Source organism: Hemitrygon akajei, chromosome 29 (assembly GCF_048418815.1).
Source record: "Hemitrygon akajei chromosome 29, sHemAka1.3, whole genome shotgun sequence".
NCBI lineage: Eukaryota > Metazoa > Chordata > Chondrichthyes > Myliobatiformes > Dasyatidae > Hemitrygon > Hemitrygon akajei.
This window is the reverse complement of record NC_133152.1, coordinates 4,496,752-4,509,431: the sequence shown is the minus strand read 5'-3', so window position 1 is coordinate 4,509,431 and position 12,680 is coordinate 4,496,752.

Below are 12,680 nucleotides of genomic sequence, written 5' to 3'. Positions count from 1 at the left end.
AAGTGCTAAACCAAATCCATCAGCAGTCTGTTAGAGTTGCCAGTGCAGCAGTCAGTAAAGTCAAGTCAAGCCAACATCAACCAAAAGCTTGGAGTTTATCAGTTTTTTCTGATAAACTCTGCCTCAGCCGGTCAACGATTTTGGATACTTCTGATGACGGATTTCAGGGATAGATTGATCTTGGGTGAAAGTGACAAACTAGGCACTGTCCGGTGGCGGAAGCATCAGGATGCAGCTGCACATTGAAGATCTGCATTAGCTTTCTTGGGTTACTCCATATCTGAAGGGAGATGTATTTTGAAGACAACTAATTAGAAATTAGGACGAAAATTTTCCTGTAAAGAACAAAGATAGGAATGGGAATTTTGCGGACCTTCGATGACAAAATCATTGTAAATTCAGTCAGAGAACAACAGTGAGCACAGGTAAATGTTTCGGTACAGCAGGAATATCGGAATATTAAGGAAGCAGGGTTGCAACGTAATTGGGAGTCAGTAGGTCTGAAAGTGGCCAGGAAATCTCCTTGCTGACAAGGATTATGGAAAATCTTAAGGCACTCTTTTCCAATATTATAAAATAGCAATTGATGGAAAATGTTCAAAACCACACAAGATTAATAGAAGGAGGAAATATTGGGAACTTTGCATCAATATTTACCAATCTGATTGACGTGGGCATCACGTTCACAGAGGCAAGATTGCTGATTTTCTGAGACACGAGATTATCACAAGTGAGAAGGACTTAACAAATTTCATCATCATAAGTCTGTTTAGGTTGTCCACTATCAATTACAAGTTCCTCAAAATCACAGCTCCAACTGCAACAATGTAAAAAAAAATTCTCAAGGAAAAAAATCTCCTTTACTTGCAACGACAATGCAACAGACAGCTGATTTATTCCAGGTCCTAAGCAGGTACAACTTGTCACCATTTACAGTGTACCTACTTGCCAATGACAGATTTATGGATACCAGTTCAGCACAACTGAAGGAAAAGCAGCAGAGTTTCTACTTGTAACAAATAATGGTTGCAGAGGCCACAGTAGGCAGTGATATCTGCAAAGACAGGATACCTGATTGCAGAATAGTTCATGCTCAAAAGATTTACAAAAAACATGGACAAGAATTTGGGAGAGACCGACATACCTGATACTGTTGATCTACTGCTAATTTCTAAAGATGCAGGTTCATTGAGATAAGTGTAGGTGATGGCATATGTGATGGGATAAGAAGGAGATCTGTTACTGACGGGAAACTCTTGTTGATTTTAGCCAAAATGGGACATGAAGGGAAAGGAAAACTGATCGGCAGGCCACATATCAGTGACCTACCAGAGTCTCATACGCACGTTGATGCGATACGTTCTGATATGATATTTTCTTCCAGGTTATGCTCTACTAAGTCAGAAGATGAGTAGCACCAGAATTTCTATTGATTGTTTATTTTTCTCTTCTTTCTCATCTTCAGTCAGTACCTGCAAAACCGAATGGTTTGACCGTGATAACCCATCCGGACAGGGAGATTTCGAAGTTCTTAACCTATTACGAAACGAATTTCCCAACCGCATCTGCGTTCATCCAATCGACTGTGAAGTGGAGACAACTTCAGGGGTTCCAGCTTCACAAACCGGACAGAATATTCAACCGTACGTTACAAAGCTGCTCATACTCTTTCACAAGTATCATTTCATTCCAGACAACATCAATAGATTGAGCAATGACTTCATCACAATTTCTTGCACTGTTTTTTCAACAGGTGCAATGTAGCTTCTGGATTCTTTTGTGAGAACAAATTACAACATAATCACAGCTGCCACGATTACAGAATAAGATTCACCTGCCCTGAAACCTTCTGTAAGTATGACATAAGTTGATCCTTGTTTTTTGTCATATACTTTAGAAATAGCTTTGAGGGTCAGCAGATTTTATGTCGATCATTCACTCTGCAACTTCCTTGGGACTGCTAGACATCCTGATGTCCTTTGTACAAACCTTCCAGTCAAATCAACGTTCAACATCCCTGATTTGACAGTGCTTTCCGAGCAGGAATACCTAACCTCCATTTTGGTGTGTGGTTCCTGAGCTGACGGTTCAGCTGACTGTGGGATGTCTGGAATCCACTGCAGTTAGGCAGGATGACGGTGGATCTTCTCCACTGGTCAGTTCGTATCAAGCTATGACTAAATCAATTCTTTTCTTTTTACTTTTAGGTGCTGCAACTACAGCAGTTCCCGGTAAGTATCAACATGCTATTCGAAATAATGCAAAATTTGACAACATTCCAACCTCCTAACACATAGAGTCTGTTTAATAGGCTACTTGATGTTCATATACACGAAATACAGCTGCATCACGGCCAGACTACAATCATAAGTCATTACTTTCTGAAAGAAATAAAATGTATAAATCTTACAATTCGTAGTTTCCTTCCCTTTCTGCTTCGTTCCGGCAAAGGAATCGGGACTATGCAGTAAATTATCACGCTCTATTCTTAACCAACCGACCTCTGCATGTAATCAACGTAGACTGACTGCTGCATAAAAAGATGTCTACATTGCGTTGTGATGCCAAGTGCAAAGCAACGTGCTTCATATGGATAGAAGTCCCTTTCATATGGATAGAGGTAGAGATAAAATTTAATATTCAAAATGCTAGTAATATCAAAGAAGGCAGGTTTATCAGTGTACCAATGAGCATCACATTCAAAACTGAGTTCAGTATCGATCAAAGAGATGAAGTGCTAAACCAAATCCATCAGCAGTCTGTTAGAGTTGCCAGTGCAGCAGTCAGTAAAGTCAAGTCAAGCCAACATCAACCAAAAGCTTGGAGTTTATCAGTTTTTTCTGATAAACTCTGCCTCAGCCGGTCAACGATTTTGGATACTTCTGATGACGGATTTCAGGGATAGATTGATCTTGGGTGAAAGTGACAAACTAGGCACTGTCCGGTGGCGGAAGCATCAGGATGCAGCTGCACATTGAAGATCTGCATTAGCTTTCTTGGGTTACTCCATATCTGAAGGGAGATGTATTTTGAAGACAACTAATTAGAAATTAGGACGAAAATTTTCCTGTAAAGAACAAAGATAGGAATGGGAATTTTGCGGACCTTCGATGACAAAATCATTGTAAATTCAGTCAGAGAACAACAGTGAGCACAGGTAAATGTTTCGGTACAGCAGGAATATCGGAATATTAAGGAAGCAGGGTTGCAACGTAATTGGGAGTCAGTAGGTCTGAAAGTGGCCAGGAAATCTCCTTGCTGACAAGGATTATGGAAAATCTTAAGGCACTCTTTTCCAATATTATAAAATAGCAATTGATGGAAAATGTTCAAAACCACACAAGATTAATAGAAGGAGGAAATATTGGGAACTTTGCATCAATATTTACCAATCTGATTGACGTGGGCATCACGTTCACAGAGGCAAGATTGCTGATTTTCTGAGACACGAGATTATCACAAGTGAGAAGGACTTAACAAATTTCATCATCATAAGTCTGTTTAGGTTGTCCACTATCAATTACAAGTTCCTCAAAATCACAGCTCCAACTGCAACAATGTAAAAAAAAATTCTCAAGGAAAAAAATCTCCTTTACTTGCAACGACAATGCAACAGACAGCTGATTTATTCCAGGTCCTAAGCAGGTACAACTTGTCACCATTTACAGTGTACCTACTTGCCAATGACAGATTTATGGATACCAGTTCAGCACAACTGAAGGAAAAGCAGCAGAGTTTCTACTTGTAACAAATAATGGTTGCAGAGGCCACAGTAGGCAGTGATATCTGCAAAGACAGGATACCTGATTGCAGAATAGTTCATGCTCAAAAGATTTACAAAAAACATGGACAAGAATTTGGGAGAGACCGACATACCTGATACTGTTGATCTACTGCTAATTTCTAAAGATGCAGGTTCATTGAGATAAGTGTAGGTGATGGCATATGTGATGGGATAAGAAGGAGATCTGTTACTGACGGGAAACTCTTGTTGATTTTAGCCAAAATGGGACATGAAGGGAAAGGAAAACTGATCGGCAGGCCACATATCAGTGACCTACCAGAGTCTCATACGCACGTTGATGCGATACGTTCTGATATGATATTTTCTTCCAGGTTATGCTCTACTAAGTCAGAAGATGAGTAGCACCAGAATTTCTATTGATTGTTTATTTTTCTCTTCTTTCTCATCTTCAGTCAGTACCTGCAAAACCGAATGGTTTGACCGTGATAACCCATCCGGACAGGGAGATTTCGAAGTTCTTAACCTATTACGAAACGAATTTCCCAACCGCATCTGCGTTCATCCAATCGACTGTGAAGTGGAGACAACTTCAGGGGTTCCAGCTTCACAAACCGGACAGAATATTCAACCGTACGTTACAAAGCTGCTCATACTCTTTCACAAGTATCATTTCATTCCAGACAACATCAATAGATTGAGCAATGACTTCATCACAATTTCTTGCACTGTTTTTTCAACAGGTGCAATGTAGCTTCTGGATTCTTTTGTGAGAACAAATTACAACATAATCACAGCTGCCACGATTACAGAATAAGATTCACCTGCCCTGAAACCTTCTGTAAGTATGACATAAGTTGATCCTTGTTTTTTGTCATATACTTTAGAAATAGCTTTGAGGGTCAGCAGATTTTATGTCGATCATTCACTCTGCAACTTCCTTGGGACTGCTAGACATCCTGATGTCCTTTGTACAAACCTTCCAGTCAAATCAACGTTCAACATCCCTGATTTGACAGTGCTTTCCGAGCAGGAATACCTAACCTCCATTTTGGTGTGTGGTTCCTGAGCTGACGGTTCAGCTGACTGTGGGATGTCTGGAATCCACTGCAGTTAGGCAGGATGACGGTGGATCTTCTCCACTGGTCAGTTCGTATCAAGCTATGACTAAATCAATTCTTTTCTTTTTACTTTTAGGTGCTGCAGCTACAGCAGTTCCCGGTAAGTATCAACATGCTATTCGAAATAATGCAAACTTTGACATCATTCCAACCTCTTAACACATAGAGCCTGTTTAATAGGCTACTTGATATTCATATACACGAAATACAGCTGCATCACGGCCAGACTACAATTATAAGTCATTACTTTCTGAAAGAAATAAAATGTATAAATCGTATAATTCGTAGTTTCCTTCCCTTTCTGCTTCGTTCCGGCAAAGGAATCGGGACTATGCAGTAAATTATCACGCTCTATTCTTAACCAACCGACCTCTGCATGTAATCAACGTAGACTGACTGCTGCATAAAAAGATGTCTACATTGCGTTGTGATGCCAAGTGCAAAGCAACGTGCTTCATATGGATAGAAGTCCCTTTCATATGGATAGAGGTAGAGATAAAATTTAATATTCAAAATGCTAGTAATATCAAAGAAGGCAGGTTTATCAGTGTACCAATGAGCATCACATTCAAAACTGAGTTCAGTATCGATCAAAGAGATGAAGTGCTAAACCAAATCCATCAGCAGTCTGTTAGAGTTGCCAGTGCAGCAGTCAGTAAAGTCAAGTCAAGCCAACATCAACCAAAAGCTTGGAGTTTATCAGTTTTTTCTGATAAACTCTGCCTCAGCCGGTCAACGATTTTGGATACTTCTGATGACGGATTTCAGGGATAGATTGATCTTGGGTGAAAGTGACAAACTAGGCACTGTCCGGTGGCGGAAGCATCAGGATGCAGCTGCACATTGAAGATCTGCATTAGCTTTCTTGGGTTACTCCATATCTGAAGGGAGATGTATTTTGAAGACAACTAATTAGAAATTAGGACGAAAATTTTCCTGTAAAGAACAAAGATAGGAATGGGAATTTTGCGGACCTTCGATGACAAAATCATTGTAAATTCAGTCAGAGAACAACAGTGAGCACAGGTAAATGTTTCGGTACAGCAGGAATATCGGAATATTAAGGAAGCAGGGTTGCAACGTAATTGGGAGTCAGTAGGTCTGAAAGTGGCCAGGAAATCTCCTTGCTGACAAGGATTATGGAAAATCTTAAGGCACTCTTTTCCAATATTATAAAATAGCAATTGATGGAAAATGTTCAAAACCACACAAGATTAATAGAAGGAGGAAATATTGGGAACTTTGCATCAATATTTACCAATCTGATTGACGTGGGCATCACGTTCACAGAGGCAAGATTGCTGATTTTCTGAGACACGAGATTATCACAAGTGAGAAGGACTTAACAAATTTCATCATCATAAGTCTGTTTAGGTTGTCCACTATCAATTACAAGTTCCTCAAAATCACAGCTCCAACTGCAACAATGTAAAAAAAAATTCTCAAGGAAAAAAATCTCCTTTACTTGCAACGACAATGCAACAGACAGCTGATTTATTCCAGGTCCTAAGCAGGTACAACTTGTCACCATTTACAGTGTACCTACTTGCCAATGACAGATTTATGGATACCAGTTCAGCACAACTGAAGGAAAAGCAGCAGAGTTTCTACTTGTAACAAATAATGGTTGCAGAGGCCACAGTAGGCAGTGATATCTGCAAAGACAGGATACCTGATTGCAGAATAGTTCATGCTCAAAAGATTTACAAAAAACATGGACAAGAATTTGGGAGAGACCGACATACCTGATACTGTTGATCTACTGCTAATTTCTAAAGATGCAGGTTCATTGAGATAAGTGTAGGTGATGGCATATGTGATGGGATAAGAAGGAGATCTGTTACTGACGGGAAACTCTTGTTGATTTTAGCCAAAATGGGACATGAAGGGAAAGGAAAACTGATCGGCAGGCCACATATCAGTGACCTACCAGAGTCTCATACGCACGTTGATGCGATACGTTCTGATATGATATTTTCTTCCAGGTTATGCTCTACTAAGTCAGAAGATGAGTAGCACCAGAATTTCTATTGATTGTTTATTTTTCTCTTCTTTCTCATCTTCAGTCAGTACCTGCAAAACCGAATGGTTTGACCGTGATAACCCATCCGGACAGGGAGATTTCGAAGTTCTTAACCTATTACGAAACGAATTTCCCAACCGCATCTGCGTTCATCCAATCGACTGTGAAGTGGAGACAACTTCAGGGGTTCCAGCTTCACAAACCGGACAGAATATTCAACCGTACGTTACAAAGCTGCTCATACTCTTTCACAAGTATCATTTCATTCCAGACAACATCAATAGATTGAGCAATGACTTCATCACAATTTCTTGCACTGTTTTTTCAACAGGTGCAATGTAGCTTCTGGATTCTTTTGTGAGAACAAATTACAACATAATCACAGCTGCCACGATTACAGAATAAGATTCACCTGCCCTGAAACCTTCTGTAAGTATGACATAAGTTGATCCTTGTTTTTTGTCATATACTTTAGAAATAGCTTTGAGGGTCAGCAGATTTTATGTCGATCATTCACTCTGCAACTTCCTTGGGACTGCTAGACATCCTGATGTCCTTTGTACAAACCTTCCAGTCAAATCAACGTTCAACATCCCTGATTTGACAGTGCTTTCCGAGCAGGAATACCTAACCTCCATTTTGGTGTGTGGTTCCTGAGCTGACGGTTCAGCTGACTGTGGGATGTCTGGAATCCACTGCAGTTAGGCAGGATGACGGTGGATCTTCTCCACTGGTCAGTTCGTATCAAGCTATGACTAAATCAATTCTTTTCTTTTTACTTTTAGGTGCTGCAACTACAGCAGTTCCCGGTAAGTATCAACATGCTATTCGAAATAATGCAAAATTTGACAACATTCCAACCTCCTAACACATAGAGTCTGTTTAATAGGCTACTTGATGTTCATATACACGAAATACAGCTGCATCACGGCCAGACTACAATCATAAGTCATTACTTTCTGAAAGAAATAAAATGTATAAATCTTACAATTCGTAGTTTCCTTCCCTTTCTGCTTCGTTCCGGCAAAGGAATCGGGACTATGCAGTAAATTATCACGCTCTATTCTTAACCAACCGACCTCTGCATGTAATCAACGTAGACTGACTGCTGCATAAAAAGATGTCTACATTGCGTTGTGATGCCAAGTGCAAAGCAACGTGCTTCATATGGATAGAAGTCCCTTTCATATGGATAGAGGTAGAGATAAAATTTAATATTCAAAATGCTAGTAATATCAAAGAAGGCAGGTTTATCAGTGTACCAATGAGCATCACATTCAAAACTGAGTTCAGTATCGATCAAAGAGATGAAGTGCTAAACCAAATCCATCAGCAGTCTGTTAGAGTTGCCAGTGCAGCAGTCAGTAAAGTCAAGTCAAGCCAACATCAACCAAAAGCTTGGAGTTTATCAGTTTTTTCTGATAAACTCTGCCTCAGCCGGTCAACGATTTTGGATACTTCTGATGACGGATTTCAGGGATAGATTGATCTTGGGTGAAAGTGACAAACTAGGCACTGTCCGGTGGCGGAAGCATCAGGATGCAGCTGCACATTGAAGATCTGCATTAGCTTTCTTGGGTTACTCCATATCTGAAGGGAGATGTATTTTGAAGACAACTAATTAGAAATTAGGACGAAAATTTTCCTGTAAAGAACAAAGATAGGAATGGGAATTTTGCGGACCTTCGATGACAAAATCATTGTAAATTCAGTCAGAGAACAACAGTGAGCACAGGTAAATGTTTCGGTACAGCAGGAATATCGGAATATTAAGGAAGCAGGGTTGCAACGTAATTGGGAGTCAGTAGGTCTGAAAGTGGCCAGGAAATCTCCTTGCTGACAAGGATTATGGAAAATCTTAAGGCACTCTTTTCCAATATTATAAAATAGCAATTGATGGAAAATGTTCAAAACCACACAAGATTAATAGAAGGAGGAAATATTGGGAACTTTGCATCAATATTTACCAATCTGATTGACGTGGGCATCACGTTCACAGAGGCAAGATTGCTGATTTTCTGAGACACGAGATTATCACAAGTGAGAAGGACTTAACAAATTTCATCATCATAAGTCTGTTTAGGTTGTCCACTATCAATTACAAGTTCCTCAAAATCACAGCTCCAACTGCAACAATGTAAAAAAAAATTCTCAAGGAAAAAAATCTCCTTTACTTGCAACGACAATGCAACAGACAGCTGATTTATTCCAGGTCCTAAGCAGGTACAACTTGTCACCATTTACAGTGTACCTACTTGCCAATGACAGATTTATGGATACCAGTTCAGCACAACTGAAGGAAAAGCAGCAGAGTTTCTACTTGTAACAAATAATGGTTGCAGAGGCCACAGTAGGCAGTGATATCTGCAAAGACAGGATACCTGATTGCAGAATAGTTCATGCTCAAAAGATTTACAAAAAACATGGACAAGAATTTGGGAGAGACCGACATACCTGATACTGTTGATCTACTGCTAATTTCTAAAGATGCAGGTTCATTGAGATAAGTGTAGGTGATGGCATATGTGATGGGATAAGAAGGAGATCTGTTACTGACGGGAAACTCTTGTTGATTTTAGCCAAAATGGGACATGAAGGGAAAGGAAAACTGATCGGCAGGCCACATATCAGTGACCTACCAGAGTCTCATACGCACGTTGATGCGATACGTTCTGATATGATATTTTCTTCCAGGTTATGCTCTACTAAGTCAGAAGATGAGTAGCACCAGAATTTCTATTGATTGTTTATTTTTCTCTTCTTTCTCATCTTCAGTCAGTACCTGCAAAACCGAATGGTTTGACCGTGATAACCCATCCGGACAGGGAGATTTCGAAGTTCTTAACCTATTACGAAACGAATTTCCCAACCGCATCTGCGTTCATCCAATCGACTGTGAAGTGGAGACAACTTCAGGGGTTCCAGCTTCACAAACCGGACAGAATATTCAACCGTACGTTACAAAGCTGCTCATACTCTTTCACAAGTATCATTTCATTCCAGACAACATCAATAGATTGAGCAATGACTTCATCACAATTTCTTGCACTGTTTTTTCAACAGGTGCAATGTAGCTTCTGGATTCTTTTGTGAGAACAAATTACAACATAATCACAGCTGCCACGATTACAGAATAAGATTCACCTGCCCTGAAACCTTCTGTAAGTATGACATAAGTTGATCCTTGTTTTTTGTCATATACTTTAGAAATAGCTTTGAGGGTCAGCAGATTTTATGTCGATCATTCACTCTGCAACTTCCTTGGGACTGCTAGACATCCTGATGTCCTTTGTACAAACCTTCCAGTCAAATCAACGTTCAACATCCCTGATTTGACAGTGCTTTCCGAGCAGGAATACCTAACCTCCATTTTGGTGTGTGGTTCCTGAGCTGACGGTTCAGCTGACTGTGGGATGTCTGGAATCCACTGCAGTTAGGCAGGATGACGGTGGATCTTCTCCACTGGTCAGTTCGTATCAAGCTATGACTAAATCAATTCTTTTCTTTTTACTTTTAGGTGCTGCAGCTACAGCAGTTCCCGGTAAGTATCAACATGCTATTCGAAATAATGCAAACTTTGACATCATTCCAACCTCTTAACACATAGAGCCTGTTTAATAGGCTACTTGATATTCATATACACGAAATACAGCTGCATCACGGCCAGACTACAATTATAAGTCATTACTTTCTGAAAGAAATAAAATGTATAAATCGTATAATTCGTAGTTTCCTTCCCTTTCTGCTTCGTTCCGGCAAAGGAATCGGGACTATGCAGTAAATTATCACGCTCTATTCTTAACCAACCGACCTCTGCATGTAATCAACGTAGACTGACTGCTGCATAAAAAGATGTCTACATTGCGTTGTGATGCCAAGTGCAAAGCAACGTGCTTCATATGGATAGAAGTCCCTTTCATATGGATAGAGGTAGAGATAAAATTTAATATTCAAAATGCTAGTAATATCAAAGAAGGCAGGTTTATCAGTGTACCAATGAGCATCACATTCAAAACTGAGTTCAGTATCGATCAAAGAGATGAAGTGCTAAACCAAATCCATCAGCAGTCTGTTAGAGTTGCCAGTGCAGCAGTCAGTAAAGTCAAGTCAAGCCAACATCAACCAAAAGCTTGGAGTTTATCAGTTTTTTCTGATAAACTCTGCCTCAGCCGGTCAACGATTTTGGATACTTCTGATGACGGATTTCAGGGATAGATTGATCTTGGGTGAAAGTGACAAACTAGGCACTGTCCGGTGGCGGAAGCATCAGGATGCAGCTGCACATTGAAGATCTGCATTAGCTTTCTTGGGTTACTCCATATCTGAAGGGAGATGTATTTTGAAGACAACTAATTAGAAATTAGGACGAAAATTTTCCTGTAAAGAACAAAGATAGGAATGGGAATTTTGCGGACCTTCGATGACAAAATCATTGTAAATTCAGTCAGAGAACAACAGTGAGCACAGGTAAATGTTTCGGTACAGCAGGAATATCGGAATATTAAGGAAGCAGGGTTGCAACGTAATTGGGAGTCAGTAGGTCTGAAAGTGGCCAGGAAATCTCCTTGCTGACAAGGATTATGGAAAATCTTAAGGCACTCTTTTCCAATATTATAAAATAGCAATTGATGGAAAATGTTCAAAACCACACAAGATTAATAGAAGGAGGAAATATTGGGCAATTGCATCAATATTTACCAATCTGATTGACGTGGGCATCACGTTCACAGAGGCAAGATTGCTGATTTTCTGAGACACGAGATTATCACAAGTGAGAAGGACTTAACAAATTTCATCATCATAAGTCTGTTTAGGTTGTCATCTATCAATTACAAGTTCCTCAAAATCACAGCTCCAACTGCAACAATGTAAAAAAAAATTCTCAAGGAAAAAAATCTCCTTTACTTGCAACGACAATGCAACAGACAGCTGATTTATTCCAGGTCCTAAGCAGGTACAACTTGTCACCATTTACAGTGTACCTACTTGCCAATGACAGATTTATGGATACCAGTTCAGCACAACTGAAGGAAAAGCAGCAGAGTTTCTACTTGTAACAAATAATGGTTGCAGAGGCCACAGTAGGCAGTGATATCTGCAAAGACAGGATACCTGATTGCAGAATAGTTCATGCTCAAAAGATTTACAAAAAACATGGACAAGAATTTGGGAGAGACCGACATACCTGATACTGTTGATCTACTGCTAATTTCTAAAGATGCAGGTTCATTGAGATAAGTGTAGGTGATGGCATATGTGATGGGATAAGAAGGAGATCTGTTACTGACGGGAAACTCTTGTTGATTTTAGCCAAAATGGGACATGAAGGGAAAGGAAAACTGATCGGCAGGCCACATATCAGTGACCTACCAGAGTCTCATACGCACGTTGATGCGATACGTTCTGATATGATATTTTCTTCCAGGTTATGCTCTACTAAGTCAGAAGATGAGTAGCACCAGAATTTCTATTGATTGTTTATTTTTCTCTTCTTTCTCATCTTCAGTCAGTACCTGCAAAACCGAATGGTTTGACCGTGATAACCCATCCGGACAGGGAGATTTCGAAGTTCTTAACCTATTACGAAACGAATTTCCCAACCGCATCTGCGTTCATCCAATCGACTGTGAAGTGGAGACAACTTCAGGGGTTCCAGCTTCACAAACCGGACAGAATATTCAACCGTACGTTACAAAGCTGCTCATACTCTTTCACAAGTATCATTTCATTCCAGACAACATCAATAGATTGAGCAATGACTTCATCACAATTTCTTGCACTGTTTTTTCAACAG